The sequence below is a fragment of the Saccopteryx bilineata genome, chromosome 11 (genome assembly GCF_036850765.1).
Source record: "Saccopteryx bilineata isolate mSacBil1 chromosome 11, mSacBil1_pri_phased_curated, whole genome shotgun sequence".
NCBI lineage: Eukaryota > Metazoa > Chordata > Mammalia > Chiroptera > Emballonuridae > Saccopteryx > Saccopteryx bilineata.
Genome location: NC_089500.1, coordinates 52,367,312 through 52,386,194, shown reverse-complemented (window position 1 = coordinate 52,386,194; position 18,883 = coordinate 52,367,312). Strand labels below are relative to the sequence as shown.

The window sequence follows — 18,883 nt, the reverse complement described above, 5'->3', positions numbered from 1 at the left end:
TTTTATTTTGAAATTGTAGATTCAAGGGAAATTGCAAAAACTGTATCCTTAACCCAGTTACCCTTACTGATGACAATTTTTATAACACTGGTACAATATCAAAAGTAGGATGAAGACATTGGTATATTTCACAGAGATTATTAAGATTTTTATCAGTTATACATGCACACGTGTGTGTATAGATATTTTATGCAATCTTATCAGATCCAGAAGTTTTTATAGCCCTGTGGCTGCCCCGCTCTACCCCTTTAGAGCCACAAATCTCTCATTTTTCATCCCTAACCCTGGAAGCAATTATCCTGTTTCTACCTGTTTAATTTTGGTACTTCAGGAGTGTAGACCCTGGCTTGTTGGATCAAATGGCAAAGCATCACCCAGTGTGTGGATGCCCTGGGTTCAATTTCCAGTCAGGCACACAGGAGAAGAACCCATCTGCTTTTCCACCCTCACCCTTCTCTCCCCCCTCCTTCAGCCATGGCTCAATTGTAGCGAGTTGGTCTGAGGCACTGAGCATGGCTCCATGTCCTCCACCTTAGGTGCTAAGAAAATCTCAGTTGCTGAGCAACAAACAGAGCAACGTCCCAGATGGACAGAACATCATCTGCTAGTGGGCTTGCCAGGTGAATGAATCCCAGTCAGGTGCATGCGGGAGTCTGTCTCTCTGCCTCTCCTCCTCTCACTGAATTTTTTTTAAAGTGTTATATAAATGGAATCATATAGTATATAACATTTTGGACTAACTTCTATACTCAGCATAATTCTCTTAAGATTCATCCATGCTGTAAGCCTATCAAATGGCTCCTCTTAATTGCTGAACAGTGTCCCATGACATGTATTTTTCTATTGAGGGACATATGGATTGTGTCCATTTTGGGGCAATTATGAAGAATTTGTTCTGAAAAATTGTGTACAGGTGTTTATGTGAACATAGGTTTTTATTTCTCTGCAACAAATGTCCAAGACTGCAATTGTTGGGTTCTATGCTAAGAGCCTGTTTAGTTGTATAAGATGCTGCCAAAATGTTTTCCATAGTGGCTGTACTATTACATTCCCACCAGCAATGTATGAGTGACCCAAATTCTCCACATCCTGGCAAGAATTTTGTGTTGTCACTTTTTTAAGGATTTTAATTATTGGTTTTAGAGAGACAAGAAAGAGAGAGAAAGGTGGGGTGGGTGGAGGAGTGGGAAGCATTAACTCATCTTTGCATCTTGTATGTGCTTTGACTGGGCAAGCTCAGGGTTATGGTGACCCCAGCATTCCAGGTCAACACTTTATCCGTAGCACCACCACAGTTCAGGCCTGTTGTTATTATTATTATTTTTTTTAAGAAGGGACTAATTGCAGAAAAGTCAGAGCCTATCTGTACCTCCAGCTTCTTAGGTAGGTTGGAAATTGTTAAAAAAAAAAACCTGCTCATATTTTAAAATATTGGTTAACTTCGGTGACATGCCCATACACAGATGTGATGTTTGATTAAAAGAAGGCTGGCCTGACCTGTGGTAGCGCAGTGGATAAAGCATCGACCTGGAAATGCTGAGGTCGCTGGTTCGAAACCCTGGGCTTGCCTGGTCAAGGCACATATGGGAGTTGATGCTTCCAGCTCCTCCCCCCTGTCTCTCTCCTCTCTTTCTCTGTCTCTCTCTGTCTCTCTCTGTCTCCTCTCTAAAATGAATAAATAAAGTAAAATAAATAAAAAAAGAAGGCTGTTCTTAGTAGATATGGAGGTGTGGCAATCAACTAGATCTGTGGCACAGAAGGCAGCTACTTTGTGCTTTTCGTAGAGTCCTTAACCTGTCACCAGTGGAAGTGACAGCCAGTGAATGTTTTTATTTATGCCGTAGCCTGAAAGCTTACCCATCCAAGTTGTACATATCTGGGCACTGAAACTGCTCTGGCTCTAGGGTAAATGCAATGGCGGTGAGCAACAACCCAGGAGTTCCAAATTTTAATCTGTCAGTTTGTCAGAGGGACAGAGACGATTTAACTTCAAAGTGCCTAAAAGTTGCTATAAGCTTGTTAAATACTGATGATCTCAATGCTAAACTACAGGACAGAAAAAAACTCAGAAAATCAGAATTGGGATACACACAGACACACACACACAAATAATGAATCTTTTTTATTTTTATTTTATTTTATTTATTTACTTTTATTTTTTGTATTTTTCTGAAGCTAGAAACCGGGAGAGACAGACAGACTCCCGCATGCGCCCGACTGGGATCCACCCGGCACGCCCACCAGGGGCGACGCTCTGCCCACCAGGGGGCGATACTCTGCCCTTCCGGGGGGTCGCTCTGCCACAACCAGAGCCACTCCAGCGCCTGGGGCAGAGGCCAAGGAGCCATCCCCAGCGCCCAGGCCATCCTTGCTCCAATGGAGCCTTGGCTGCCGGAGGGGAAGAGAGAGACAGAGAGGAAGGAGGGGGTGGGGGGTGGAGAAGCAAATGGGCGCTTCTCCTATGTGCCCTGGCCGGGAATCGAACCCGGGTCCCCCGCACGCCAGGCCGACGCTCTACCGCTGAGCCAACCGGCCAGGACCAATAATGAATCTTATATACAAATAATATATGTATTATATATTATTTGGATATGTAGTATAGATATTTAAAGTATTTTATAGCAGTTAAAGTTTTCCACATGTTTAGGATACAAAATGCTTTTCATCCTATGTCCAACAATGTTTTCTTTAAGCAATTTTGCTCATCATAAAGTAGAACACAAAAACAAAATGTTTCAGGAAGCCTTTCCTAATGTAGAGGAAAAGGTGAGATTGACGGAGGAAGTGAGACCTGAGAAGAGCCAGCCACAGGCGGCTAGCTGCAGCCTGTGGTCACCCAAGGAGGCTGTGCTGTGGCCGTTTCTCCCCGTGTGGTGTTCCTTCCTGAAGCTGCTTGTAATAACTTGACTGAACAGATGTAGCCACTTCACGTCGCTTGAAACCTGTCAGCTGCGAAGGGTGATCCACAAGGTGTCCTGAAGATGTCCTGACTTGCTGTCCCTTGCTCAGGGGAAGCCTTTTTGGAGACAACTTATCCCCTGGGACCTTAAAAGGGAAAACAAGGCCAAACAAACAAAGCATAAAGTCAGCAACCCTGTGTTCTGCAGGCAGAGAGAGAGAGAGAGAGAGAGAAAGAGTAAACTTAAGCAGCCAGCCGAAAGCTTCAGCGGTGGTGATTTGTATTTTAAATGCTCTATATTTTGACATAAATTTAAAACAGGAGAGTTTCTGAGAGCCGGAAACGTTGCCCAAAAGCTTGCTTTCTTGTATTTGGTCGTTGTACTTGATTTTATGGCCTTTTGATTTGCAAGCCCAGAGGATTTATTTATTTTTTGACAGTGAGTGAAGGAACATGTGTAATTCCAGGTTGATAATCATCATTATCATAAAGGACAATAGTATTTAATTGTGCTGAGGCCTCAAAAAGTCACAAGTCCCTCATCTCTAGGAGTTTACAGCCAAATAAATGAAAGTAGTGGAGAGTCACATACGGAGGATCACTGACAAATGAAATAAAAGACATTACATCTTGCCTGACCAGGCGGTGGCGCAGTGGATAGAGCGTCAGACTGGGATGTGGAAGACCCAGGTTCGAGACCCCGAGGTCGCCAGCTTGAGCGAGGGCTCATCTGGTTTGAGCAAAAAGCTCACCAGCTTGAGCCCAAGGCCCCTGGCTCCAGTAAGGGGTTTCTTGGTCTGCTGAAGGCCTGCGGTCAAGGCACATATGAGAAAACAATCAATGAACAACTTAAGATGTTACAACACGCAACGAAAAACTAATGATTGATGCTTCTCATCTCTCTATTCCTGTCTGTCTGTCCCTGTCTATCCCTCTCCCTGACTCTTTCTCTGTCTCTGTAGAAAAAAATAAAAATAAAAAAAGACATTAATCCAATAAGAATGAAGGCTTATACATTTCCATGCAATGCTGCTTACAAGGGTATGTAGTAAGAACAAAAGCCAGAAGTGTGGACAGAACTCAGGGTGGTGGTTGTTGGGGAGGCAAAGTTGGCTTTTCTTATTCAAATGGAAAGCTTATGGAAAAGACAAGATGTTAGATATAGCTAAGCGGATGAGAGATTATTTGACTCCTAGGAGATAATGGAAATTTCAGGAATTGGGCTATCTTAGAAAACAAACTGGAATGAGAGAACATTTATCTTTGTTTAAGGAAAGCTGCTTGTGCCCTATGTATATCTGTGTCCTTCACAGCAATTAGAGCAGTGACTAGCACTTAGCAGGCGCTAAGTAAATGTCATTATCTTGATCAATAGGACTTTAAAAAGGCTGAGCGTTGTACATTCTGTGAGTTTGGACAACTGTGTAATAACATGTATCTTTTTATGGTATCATCAGAAGCCCTAAAAGTCCCCTGTGTTCCACCTAGTCATCTTGTCTACCCCCCAGACCCCGGCAACCTCTGACCTCATCATTGCCTCTATACTTTTGCCTATTCTAGAATGTCATAGAGTTGGATCTATGTGGTATGTAGTTTTTTAGGACTGGCTTCTTTAATTTAGTAATGTGCATTTAAGGTTCTTCCGAATCTTTTCATAGCTAACTAGCTCATTTCTTTTTAGCACTGAATAATGTTCCATTGTCTGGATGTACTGTGGTGTATTTGTTCGTTCACCTGTTGAGGGACATGATGGTTGCTTCTGGGTTTTGTCAATTGTGAATAAAGCTTCCAGGTTTTGTCCATTGTGAAGAAACGCTGAGGAGAAGGCTTGATGAGCCATGGTAAGAGAAAGTGGTGTTGATGAAAGTGCTAACTTTGCACAAACACAAGGAGTAGGTGCAGGGAAACAAAGAGAATTGGGAGCATTTTTCTCTGAAGGCTAGAATTCTTGGCATGTCTAATAAAATGGGCTTGTCATATTGCAGATAAAATATAGAAGCCTGACACATTTTTTTCTCTTTTAGGTTGCACTAGAGAACAAAGTTGGGTAAGAAAGAAATCTGTCAAGAAATAGGGAGGTGAATCCTTGCTTTGAGGGTGGCAAATGCCTCTGAATGATTTAATAAGGGGTTTGATGTTATTATAAAACTTGTGCAAAATTTTCTAGAAATAGTACTATGAATATTTTTCTTCAATGATGATCTATTGTTTGGCATATTTTAGTACCTTATCATTTTATTCCAGATTTGTAATGTAAGTGTGACACAGAAAATCTTTGAAATATAATTATTTTATTGTTTATAACGAGAGAAAAATTCACTTAAATGTTTCTGATGTGTCAAAACAAACTCCTTACTAAGAAGGATATTAGTTTTAAATAGTAGCATAGTTCAAACAAAGTGTAGAAAATAAACAAAATAAACTTGAGCGTAGTATAGCCAAATATGACTTAAATTAATTATTGCATTGTACATCAAATCTAGGTTATTCATGATGAAACTCTAATAGTTTGATAAGTGATTAGTTATTTGGACCTATCTTTATTCAAAGGAATCAGAATAAACTGAAGCAGAACTATATGGTTTAGATATTGATTATTCTCAGCTTATTTTCAAATGCTGTAGATTTGAAAATGTCTTATTGTGATATATATATATATATACACACACACACACACACATACATACATATACTATCTTTTTAAGTTAGAAATTATAGTCTGTTCACCTAAGAGAACATTAGATAAATTTTGAGTCAGAATGATTTAAGATTTTAGTATGCATAATCAAATTCAATTATTTCTTTCAGAGCTCCTAAGAAATTACAAATGTGACCTTGAAATAAATAAGTATGGCTATTTTTATAAATTCTTACAAACCAGAAAACTCCTCCCCAAATATGTCAGGCTTAATTTTCTGCTCTGTGGAGCACAGCTAGTAGGCTAGCAGAGCCCGATGACATTTTCCACAGTGCGAGTTGCCAACCATTAGAAGCCTGTGGCAGTGTTTAAATCTACAGCAAACAAGCTAACAATTGGTTGAAGAAAGGATTATGTAATTCTTCTTTAATATTCTTTTCTCTGGAGTTCACATAACTGTTGGAGAGCATCCTAAAGACAGGACTAGTGACTGTTTGCTGAGGTAGCCTTTCCTGATAGCTGTGGCTGATACTGTCTATGCTTTTTCTGCAGGCTATTTTGGTCTTCCTCTCCATCTTTTGCTAAATTCCTAAAGAAAGGGACCATATGTGAGTGTGCTTACTTCAGTGTGTTAGGGCTGTGATTTCAGTGGCCATTATTTCTTCAGAGTGGCCTATATTAATTTTAAAGTCTCCTGGAGAGCATTAATTAGTAAGATAATTACATGTCACTACCTAGCTTATAATACTTCAGTAATTAGATCCAACCTACAAGTGGAAATACTGGTTATGGTGGTAGGAAGAGTTAAATTCAGAGAAACTGAGAACTTTATTTATTCCATGAATACAGTAGAACAAAAGTCAACAGAGTACCTCTGTAGTATAATGCACATAATAATTTGTATGTTAAGAAATTCTAAATTTTAGGGAAAATATGATTACGCAAAGGACCCTACAGCAGCTCCTCATTTTTCCCCCTAGATCTGTAAATAACATTGCGTATATGCATAATATTATCTCATTTCCCTGGTGATGGTGTTGAATAGAAGGGTGAAACATGAATTTTGTAGATAATTGGAACATATCCTAACTGCCAGATTTAATGTATTTTATTACTTTGCTTTTCCAAATTGAATGTATATGTATTTCCCAGTTATTTCCTAACAGAAGATGTTACACATAATTGAACCTTTTCTTTTTGCCTTCAGAGAGTTACCCTATGGAATTTAAGCAAGCAATATATTTATATCCAGCCATGTTCCAGCCCTGTAGGTAGTATATATCTTATCTTCTATTGGTAGAAATCAGTACTTGTGCAACTAGTATTCACGCTTCATATGTTGACTAGAGATTTAGTTATAATTCCCTGGCTTCCACAACAGAATGTGAAATCGTTAAGGAAAGGACAAGTATGTTGGTATTTGTTTGTTTTTATAAGTGAAATTTCCTCTCAGAGAAAAAAATCTTGATGGCTGTGGTTGAAAAGATTTCAAATTAACTAAAGTTTATTGGCTTTCAGTTTGTTGATTGAAGTTGGTAGAAATAGAAGATGCTAGAAATTTTTATATTACCAAGGGAAAATGTGATTATATTTACTTTTGATGTTAAGGAAAATTGAAATACATTGGTTTGCATTATATAGTTCCAAGTATATAGTTTCAAGTATTTTGTTAGTTCAAAAGATATAATGCCTCATTTTTAATTTGCTTTTTCTTCAAAAACAATCAGATTTTTGCATTTAAATTAAAAATATTTTTCTTAGATGTTACAAAGTGCTGAACTCTACAGTATCTAAAAATTAACATTCCCTCCCTTTTTGAGAAGAAATGAGCACTAAACAGAAAAAATAATCAGTATTTATAGTAAAAGACAGGATATTATTTATTTTACCTAAAAAGTAATAAACAGCAGAAGCATTTATCTTCAGCAAAAAGTCAAAGGATAAAAGTGGTTCTTTTATGGAGAAATGCATTCTCAGAAATTAATGCTTGGTTTTAATTCTGTCCTTTGGAAAGCTCTGTCTGATAATGTGGCATGTTTAAACAATGAAAACTGAGAGAAAAGAATTCAAGAAAAAGTATTTTCTCTTAATTTCCATGGACATTGACATATAACCTACATACAGTGAAGTGCATAAATCTTAAGTCTAAAGTTTGATGAACATGATGGGTGAATACATTGGTGTAACCCTCACTAATATAAAGATACAGAATATTATCACCAGCCTAACAAAATCCCTTGTCTCACCTCCTAATTACCCCTTGAGATAATTACTATAATGCATTTTCTACTATAAATTGAAATTTTGTTGTTTTTTAATTTTATATAAATGGAATGATACACTGTGCTCTTTTTTTACTCTATATTATCTCTGTGGGATTGATCCATGTTTTAGGCAACAAGAGTCTGATTGCTGTGGCTGTGGAGCAGTCAAGTTTTATAAATATAGCATAATTTACTAATTCTATTACTGATGAACATTTGCCTTATTGCCGGGTTTTTGCTTTTATGAATAAAATAGGTATGAAGATTCTGCTACATATGTTTTGGTGCACATACACACTTAGGAGTGGAATTATTGACAAAATGCTCTTCATTTGTTAGGTTTAGCTATTTCACCTTTCAAAGTGATTGAACCAATTTACACTTGAACCTGTCACATATAAATTCTACTTTCTCTTATCTTTGTCAACACCAGGTATTATTGGTTTTTGTAATTTTAACTGTTTTTCTAGAGATTTAGCCATTTCTCGTTTTTACCTTTCATGTTAGTTTACAGTCAACCTGGCATATATATTTTCTAATGTTTTGGATACAGTGTGAGGAAGTGGTCAAGACTTATATGCTTTTCCAGAGGTATTTTCAATTTATCAAGCACCATTTGTTCAAAAACCAAATTCATTGTTTTTCCCATATCCACGGATATGGCATATTGGTTATAAATCAGGTTCCCATATATGTGTGGGTGTGTTTCTTGATTCTCTTCTGTTTTATGAGTAACTGGCATAAAGATTTTTTTCTTAAGACACTTTTATTTACTGTACTATGCCCTCATTTTTGTATGGTATTGCTAAATTTCATTTTTTAATAACAGTTTCTAGGCACAAAGTTTGACATAGTTTTTTTTTCTTTATATATCTTGTTTTAACTCAATTGAGTTATGTACTTATTATTATTCATTCTTTTCATCTATTATCTTTGAGTTTAGTTTGCTCTTTTTCTAGGAGCTTCTAAAATGTTTTAAAACTTTTATTTTAAAATAAGTTGAGTTATAAAACATTTACAGAAATATTACAGAGTTTCAATAAACTCATCATCCCGCCTTATTAAATGTCAACATCTTATGTAACTGGTACAATCATAAAATCATGAAATTAACATCAAAACATTCTATAAATATTCTTTACACTTTGCAAATTATGCCACAAATGTCCTTTTCTAGTTTAAGATTAAATCCAGCATTATACATTGCATTTTGTTCTCATGATTCTTTATTCTCCTTAGATTTGGAGAATTTCCTTAGACCTTGTCTCTCTTCATGAACTTGACATTTTTGAAGAGTACTCACCAGTTTACATACAGAATATCTCTCAATTTTGATTCTGTCCAATGGTTCTTTGTGACTAATTTCAGATCACTCACTTTTGGCAAGAATAAACCAAAAATAAAGAAGTGACATGAGTGTGTCATATCAGAAGATAAATGATGTTGGCATGTCTTATCCCTTTCCAAATTTGAGGACTTGACCTGAGGTGAACTCTATCAGTTTTGTCCCACTACAAACTGATATTTTTTCCATTGTAGATAATCACTTTTTGAGGGTGGAGGAGACAGATTGAGACTGTGTGAGTATTCTGTTTTGTCATATAACCCTGCCCATTGATTTTAGCGTCCATTAGTGATTCTTTCTTTTACAACAGTCATTATCTGTGGTGTTACATATTTTATTCCATGAGATGAAATTAATTATTGTTATTTAGTTTGTGGTTCACTTTGTTGTATGTTTGGCCATTGAGAACTCCTTCAGGATGGCTCCTCTGTCTTTTTGACATACTACCAAATTTTGAGCACTTGTGAATGTTGAAATTTTGTTAGTATATATGTGGAGATAACTATATGGCATATGATACTAAAAATGTTTTCTAATATGAACCAACCTTGCATCTCTAGACTAAATCCCACGTGTATGTATGCATTATTTTCTTAATATGAAGTTGGATTTTGTTTTCAGACAAATATATTGTGGTACAATCATACCATATAACAATAAAGAAAAACAAATACGCTGGACACATTGAATATATTTGTCCTACGGAGTGAAAGAGCTGTAAAAACAAAACAAAACAAAAACTTGTTCCCTTTACTAACTCTCAATGCTTACCTTAATACTTCTATTCTTAGTACTTTAAGTATGTGGGGGTTTGCCCACTCTAAGCAATTCTCAGATTCTTTAGATTCCAGCTGGCTGTCCTACAGTTCAACTTAATTATGACACTATCTACCAGGAGGTGGCATTAGACCAGGGGTCCCCAAACTTTTTACACAGGGGGCCAGTTCACTGTCCCTCAGACTGTTGGAGGGCCAGACTATAAAAAAACTATGAACAAATCCCTTTGCACACTGCACATATCTTATTTTAAAGTAAAAAAAAAAAAAAAAAAACGGGAACAAATACAATATTTAAAATAAAGAACAAGTAAATTTAAATCAACAAACTGGCCAGTATTTCAATGGGAACTATGGGCCTGCTTTTGGCTAATGAGCTGGTCAATGTCCGGTTCCGTATTTGTCACTGCTAGCCGTAACAAGTGATATGACGCGCTTCCAGAGCCGTGAAGCGTGCATCCCACGTCACCAGAAGTAGTACTGTACGTGAGCGATGCCGCGCTTTGCGGTGGTCTCCCTGACCACCAATGAAAGAGGTGCCCCTTCTGGAATGCGGCGGGGGGCCGGATAAATGGCCTCAGGGGGTCGCATGTGGCCCACGGGCGTAGTTTGGGGACCCCTGCATTAGACCCCACAGTGTATGGGCTCATCCCACAGGACTGCCCTCTTCTTTTTCAGATGCCAGTTGCGAGTTCGGGTTTTTGCCTGTGCTTCTGACCAGCTGGCTATAAGTCAGAAGTTTGCATGACCTTCTCCTTAGGTTTAATTCATTTGATAGGGTGGTTTACAGAATTTAGGAAGACAGTTTATTTACTAATTTATCAGTTTTTTTCAAAGGATATTAAAACGTATGAATGAAAAGCCAGAGGACAAGTGCAAAGGATGAAGTTTAGAAAGGTCCTGAACATAGAATCTTCTGTCCTCCTGGAGTTTAGGGTTCTTACTGAAGCTCTTCTAGCCCTGTTGGGATGTAACTGAGGCTTCATGACATAGAAGTAATTGATGAAATCATTGATTATTGGTGATCAATTGTCAGCCCCTTTTATCCTCCCTGGATGTCCAGATGTGGGCTGAAAGTTCTAACCCAATAATAATGTGGACTGCTACCAGCTTCTATCCTTATGGGCTGTCAAAAGTCACCTCATTAACAAAAGCTCAGATGTGATTGAAAGGGGCTTATTATGCATAACAAGAAACTGCCTTCACTTTCATCACTCTGGAGCTATTTCAAGTATTGAAGCTATTTGAGGACAAAAGACACAATATTATAACAAAAGATTATACCATTGTTCTTATTGCTTAGGAAATTATAAGAGTTTTAGTTACTCTGTGCCAGGAACAAAAGGAAAACCAAATCTATATTTCTTATTACTCTTAAAAACAAAATTCAACTGAATAAATTTGAAAATCTAATTGGCTTTATTCAATGATTCATAAGTCAGGCAGCATCCCATGTGGTAAACAGAAAGGTGCTCCAAGGAGTTCTACGAAACGGAACACTCTAATAAGCAGAAGGGGGGAGGGACTAACAAAGAGTAGACTATTTCAGGCAAGGTCTAATTCCTTTGCTGTAAAACTGGGGTCTGTCGGGCGAATTATCTCACTAGTGCTGACCAGGAAATTCCAGACTGATTGGTTAAGATTACATTTCTGGCAGAGGCTGAAACCGCAATTAGTGTTAGTTATTAAGTCTCAGCTGGGTGACTTGAGTTTAGCACAAGTGACTCCATTTTGGGGCTTGTTGTCTCCCACTTAACATTATAAATAAAAAAATCACAGAGGACAGATATTATAAATCAGAAAAATCACAGAGGACAAAACAATTTCCCTTGCCTACCATTCAAACCATATGTTGTATGATTCCATTTATATAAATATAAATAGGCAAAAGTAGTCTATAGTGTTATAAGTGATGATGTTGTTACTACAGTGGTTGAAGAATAGAGACTGGTAAGGGGCGTAATTGGTAATGTTGTATTCCTTGATCTGGATGCTGGTTTCATGGGTGTATTTAATTTAAAATATTCAGTATACTGAGCATTTATGATTTTGAATTTTCTAGATGTATGTTATACTACAATTAAATTTGCATAAGGAGAAAAAAAAGAGGAAGAGAGGAGGAATGAAGGGAGGGAGGAATGAATGGATGGAGTAGGGAAAGAAGAAAGAAAAATAGAAATGATAAACTGTCATGGAAAAATAAAATTCCAGTCAATATAATTTTTATAATTCATTGGAGTAATTTTCAAGAGAAATATATCTTATGAAAAAAACTAACACTTTAATTGAGATATATAAAATAGACTTAAGCCCTGGCCAGTTGGCTCAGCGGTAGAGCGTTGGCCTGGTGTGCAGGAGTCCCGGGTTCGATTCCTGGCCAGGGCACACAGGAGAAGTGCCCATCTGCTTCTCCACCCCTCCCCCTCTCCTTCCTCTCTGTCTCTTTCTTCCCCTCCCGCAGCAAGGCTCCATTGGAGCAGAGATGGCCCGGGCACTGAGGATGGCTCTGTGGCCTCTACCTCAGGTGCTAGAATGGCTCTGGATGCAACAGAGTGACGCCCCAGATGGGCAGAGCATCGCCCCCTGGTAGGCATGCCGGGTGGATCCCGGTCGGGCGCATGCGGGAGCCTGACTGCCTTCCCGTTTCCAGCTTCGAAAAAATGAAAAAAAAATAAATTAAAAAAATAAATAAATAAATAGATTTAAGAAGTTGAATAGGCATATTGTGTTTTTGGATAGGAAAATCAAATTTTATAAAGATGTATTTTCTTTTTAAATTCATGTTTGATCAACTTTCCAAATGCACTTATTTGGGATATTTTGGGAAATTGATGAAAAGATATGAAACTTATTCAGAAAAATATGTAAGCATAATTCTGAAAATATATTTTAAAAATAATGGGATAATCTATAGGTTAAATGTCCTATCAGATAATGTAATTTAAATCAGCAATAATTAAGAGTATTACATCAGCAAAAGAATAAATGAAATATTAGAATAAAATAATAACTTGAAACTTGAAATATGACAAATATATTCAAGAATGGATATATAATAAACATATTTAAGAATTTAATACATGATAAAAGATACTGTGTCACAGGCTATGAATTTGGAAGAAAGAAATTTCTTATCCTTATCTTCACACAGTTCATTAATGTATTTTGTATGATTTAAATAGTTTTACATTGAAAAGTATTGTCTTAGCTCCGTTTCTCTAAGATAATGTTATAGCATGGGTGGCTTAGACAACAAGACATTTATTTCTCTACAGTGCTAGAGGCTTAGGGAGTCCAAGGTCAGACTGCCAGCAGATTTAGTTCTTAGTGAGGGCCTCTTCCTGACTTGCAGATAGGTACCTTACAGCTGTATCTTGAGGAGAATCTCTGGTCTCTCCTCTTCTTATAAGGGCACTAATGTCCTTATGGGCACACCACCCTTATAACTTCATCTAAACCCAATTACTTCCCAAAGACCCCATTCTAAATACCTAAACATTAGGGATTAGGGTTTTAACATATGAATTTGTGGGTACAATTCAGTCCATAACCGGCATTAATCATTAAAATCTGGAAAAAAAGATTTTTACTAACTTTCCAGAGCATTTTTACTAACTTTCCAGAAGGGACATAACGCTTAAAAGTAGTGTCAGTCATCAAAGAGTGATATATTTGACTTCAAAATATTTTAACATTTTGCATTCAAATCAATTCAATAAGTATTTACAGGATGGTCCCTAAGTGACAGGCTACATACCAATGTTAGGAACATAGTTGTGAATAAGGGACACAATACATACAGGGTGTTTTGGGGGGAAAAAAGAGTCAGGAGTAGGGGCACCTAGTAACCTTGAGATGTCAGGAAAAGATTCCTGAAGTGACCACAGGGTTTCTTGGAGAAAGAGCACCAGTTAGCTATTCAGATAGTGGATCAAAATTTTAGAACAACAGAAGTATTTCAGACACGGAGAACCTCGTGCAGCAAAGCTTTGTAGCAAGGGAAGTATGATCGGCTTTTAATGAGACCATTCTCCTAGTCTTAACATTTTGCCTTAAAATTTATAGATGACAACAAGGGATAATAAATTTTTCATATATAGGTATATTAAAGGCAAACATGTTTGCATGACTGACTGATAGATAGTTGAGTTTGTGTCAGCTTAGATTGCTAGAAATTTAAAGTGTTTTGAAGATGATTTGTAGAAAGAGATTGCTTTGGCTTTTTATTCTCTCTTAGACATAGGTTGGCAGAGGTGCCAAGAAAGACATCGGAGGTTGGGAATGTTAGATGAATTATTTACATAATGAATAAAATTTATTCACTGAATGAACAACGTAGAATGCCCAGGATGGTGGTTGATGATAAGAATGTGTAGAATACAGTATAACTGCGAGGCATGAACTTCAGAGAGTCTGGAGTTTCTGAGAGGCACCAATGTTGGAGATTATGGAATGTCTCTGAGTCATGAGAAGCTGCAATGAAAGAAGAGTCATTGGAGGAGAACATTCTAAGGGGTTCCAAATAACTTCTCCCAGCAGTTTCCAAGCGATGGTGAGGATATGGAAGAAAGGAGGGAAAGAGGACCAGTGAAGGGAGGGAGGTAGAGTAGGAAATCAAGCCTCTCTAGATTTAGGCTTTGAAAGGAGACTTCTTCCAGGTGAACATTATTGCAGTTACCACATCTCTCTCACAAGTGGGAAACGGCAGCAGCCGGGGACTGACAGGTGAGAGTGGCAAGCCTGAAGGAGGCCGAGCATGTTAGCATGAGAAACAGGAATATCCTAATAGATAATGATCACTCTACTTGGGCAAAGGGTCCAAAAAGATCATTGAAGGAAGAAAAAAGAAATGTGATAACAAAAATAAAACAAACATGTTCATCATCATAACGAAAAGCCAGTTAAGATGAAAACAAACCATGAAATTAATTTTCCCTGCCTACCAAATGCCAAAATTTTTAAATATATTACAACTAAGTTATAATGATGAGAAATTTCTTTGTTGTTCTCCGTCACTAAGGAGTCACTACAAATACCACCTTCTAAGAAGACAGTTTGTTAATATACATCAATATTATAAAAATGGTTATTAATTTAGTAATTCTATTTCTTAAAGTAAAACACAATGATTAAGAATCGTGACTTAAAAATACTTACGTTAGATTGTCTGGATTTAAGTCATAGGTCTGTCACTTCTTACTGATGTGAACTTAAGCAAGTCACTGGAGTTCCTTTTGCTCCAGTGCCCTCATCTGTAAAATGGGATTAATTATAGTACCTACTTTGTCAGGGTGTTGGATGAATTATTATATGTAAAGCAGATAAAATAATATGCCTGCCAAATGATGAATGCTATATAAGACTGTGTTACTATTATTTCAGTTCCACAACTGCTTGTGTAAAATTTAAGGGTTCCAGAATTCAGAACTTTTTATACTTCAGGATGGTATTATGGAATATATAGGATACATTATATAATGCTCCTCACTAGATTCTGGGGCAGGATCCCATATTCAAATCCATTAATATTTCTAATGTGAAGTGTAAGAGTTTCCATACTGTGTCATAAATAATGAGGATAAGTGGCCTCACATCAGGTCAAGTTAGATTCAGGTTTTCCTACCAATTAAAACACAAAAAATCTAAATCTTCAAGATATGGTTTTAAGAGGTTGGTATGGTCAGAAGAAATTATAGATTTGTATTGTATAATAATAAAAGCATTAATAGTTAAAATGTTAAATAAAATTTATATTACTGCATTATTTTATAAAGAATATGTTTACAAACTATATTAAACTTTGAACTGTTTATGTTATATAATAACATAAATAGGACAGTATTGTGTTATAACTCTAGAAAAAATAATTAACCATAGAAAAATAGTCTAGAAGAAAATATACCATATTATAGCAATGACTACAATTATATGGTAGAATTATGGTTAAACATTTTTATTTTATAGTATTTGCAGATTTCTAATAAAGGTAATACATTTATAATTAGTAATTTTATCAAAATGACTTTAATGCAATCTTAATCGGTAAATTTAACTATAAGCAATTTGAAAAAGTTGCCTTTTTCATTAGTTATTTTTTTATGGTTGTAAAAGTCACTGTAAATACTTTACGATAGAGAGGTAGATAGAAAAATTTCTTTAACTATTGTTTAAATTTGTTTGTATCATGTGCTGAATTTTACTGGTTAATTTCAGTCTCAGTCAATCTACTTCCTAAAATTTAATGTAAGTAAGTGTAAGTCAAGTTTATAAAAACTAGTATGCATATTAATTCAAATTTAAGAGTTAAATTTGTTGTGTTCACTGTTTTGCTATGGACAGTATCAAAAATATGAGAAATCACCCCTCAAATGAAAGTGTTCAGAAGTACAGTAGCAAGGTCTTTCAAGAGCAGATAGACATAGTTTAAATCCCAGTTCTACTACTTTCTCATTGTCTGACTTTGGCAAATATCTAATTCCATCAATCTCAATTTTTTAATTTGCAAAAAAATAATAACTTCTCATTTGAGGATTAAGTGAGGTTAGTTTCTATAAAGCACCTACCTAATGCTTTACATTGTATGCTCAATAAATAGACATTCTTACTGTCTTCTTTCCTAAGTTTTAATGAAGAACAGAAAATAAATAGGGGGAAAATAAAATAATTATTGTCTATAAGACACTGCTAAAAGTACTTATCTTATGTTAATTTAATTGTTTTTTATAGTTCTCTGCAGAGGGCCTACACAGCTTGTCCAAAGAGCAAGCAGTGCTCTTTGGCTGAGCAGTAACATTAAGCTTGGTCATCTGACCAGGAACTCATGCTTTTGATGACTAGCCTGCCTCTGAATTATGAGTTAAAGGATAAGAGCAAGGCTGCTATTTGCTTAGTTTAACATGTATAAATAATAGTGAAAAGTAACTAGGAAGCTCTGTTAACAGATTTGCATTCCTTTTTTGTCCCCTCTGTATTTCAGCACATGGTGAACAGTGTTCTGGAGAGCCTTCTGCAATTACAGCTCACAGCTTTTCCTGGAACACTTCCTTGAAAGGATAGCGGACATCCAATTTACTCAGATATAATCCCAGATTAATGAGGTTGTTGCAGAGCTGATTACATTTGATTCACTAAGACTGGGTAAGAGTTTAAAAATACATTTGCTATTTTGCGGGTGATAATTTTGATGTCATGATCTATTTGAAATATCTCTGCCTTGTTTTAAATTGGAAAGTTATTGGTGGAGGGGAAAAATAGGTTGCCACAGAATAGTACATTGATTCATATGTTTATCATGAGCTAAGCATATGCTGATGGATTTAAAGATATTTTTATTACATATGTGAATATAGAGAGTTGACATTTCGTACAAAGGTAATTTAATGACAAACATTTTTCTTCTAAAATATAACTACAAACAGTTTTATGAATCCTGTAATTGCTACAGTCTGCGTTGTTTCTGCTGCTATAAAATCAACAACTGTAAAAGGAAAAGGCTGTTTCCTTGAAATTGGTTATGATGATGTTTATGCAAGTTTTTTCCTGTGAGCTTTCCTTACCTGTCTTTCTAGTGTCTATAGTCTTACTTTTGCATATCTTTTCCTCAACCTCAAAATTTTCTGTTCCAATATACTAAATAGCCAATCACTCCAGTAAGGTTAATGAACAAAACAGAGACTAGAGATTGGGGAAAGACAGTAATGTTGAATCAGATAGAAGAATAGGAGTGATTACTGCTGGGGACACTGGGGGAGATGAAGAGGATGAAAGCAAAGAGTATTTGATATAAGTGACCCTCTGTCTCTTAGAAGTACACTCCAGAGGCTGCCATGAGACCAGACCTAAGGGATGAAAATGGGAGCTCTGGCCACGACATGAGTTTATCTTGGGTGGATAGATGTTGAGATTTAAAGGTCACCCTAAGTTTCTTCTTCACAAGCATGCAAGTTATTCTGCATCTCATAGATATGATATTCAATATGAGTCAGAATCTCTTAGACACAAATAGAAAGATATTTATGGAATAGATCTCTTAGAATGCATATTCCCCTACAATGCATAAGAACTTTTCAAATATTTTATACACACTGTAGGTAATGGATATCCCCAATGTTTCTAGTAAGCAAAGCCTGGTAAATGGAAACAGGAAAGTTGAAGGTCTGTGAATGCCCTTGGTCACAGCATGATGGCTGAGAACATCAGCTTTGAGAACAGATTGGTTTCTCTAGTTTGAACCCTTACTCTAATATATTTTCACCATGACTTCTGGGGTAGTTATGAAAATTAAATGAACCAATTTACAATGAGTGCTTAGTATTGGATTTGGCACTCAATCAATAAGTATTCAATAAATGGGTATTATTATGTTAAGTGATTGTACAGACATATATAAGGGCTTTTGTAACTTTGTCAGTCCTTGATTTTGATACAGTTTTCTCTATGAGGATTTTAATTTTTTAACTATAACCTGTTTTACTATGTTGAATTTTCCTTAATTTCACCTAGCCAACTATAGTTGGGAAGACACTATATTTTTCAAGATTAAATTTTTTATTTTTAAATCTGGCATGTATTAATTTCTGAAGAGCATTGATGATATTTTAAATTTTATGATCTCAACCCTGCCATTTCCCAGCATCTTAATATTGGGTAAATTATCTGACTCTTCTAAATTTTCTCATCTTTCAGGTGGGAACAGTAGAATAGCTATCTATGGGAATTTTTGTAAAGATTAAATAATATAAGATAAGTACCCAATACATGTGAGGCATTACTAATATTACTACTATTATTGTTGTAAATATTTTTCTAAAAAGATTCTTATTTACCTCTGATTTGATTGCTGATGCTGTCTTTAATTGTAGAACTTGAAGCAGGATGTTCTGCAGAAGTTTTGAAAATAGAATATTACTATTTGTAAAATCTCAGGTCACCTTTTTAACATTTGAAAGCATGACTTATCAT

At 36.1% G+C, this 18,883-nt stretch overlaps 1 protein-coding gene across 2 annotated transcripts in view; it reads left to right on the top strand.

Annotated features, from left to right (window-relative positions):
- The window catches only part of DLGAP1 (DLG associated protein 1), a 986,787-nt gene that overhangs the window by 112,758 nt on the left and 855,146 nt on the right, over positions 1 to 18,883 (top strand). For both annotated transcript variants that reach the window (XM_066246182.1, XM_066246181.1), the window contains exon 2: positions 16,899 to 17,059. The gene's annotated coding sequence lies outside the window, so the exon portion shown is untranslated. The remainder of the gene's footprint in view (positions 1 to 16,898; positions 17,060 to 18,883) is intronic.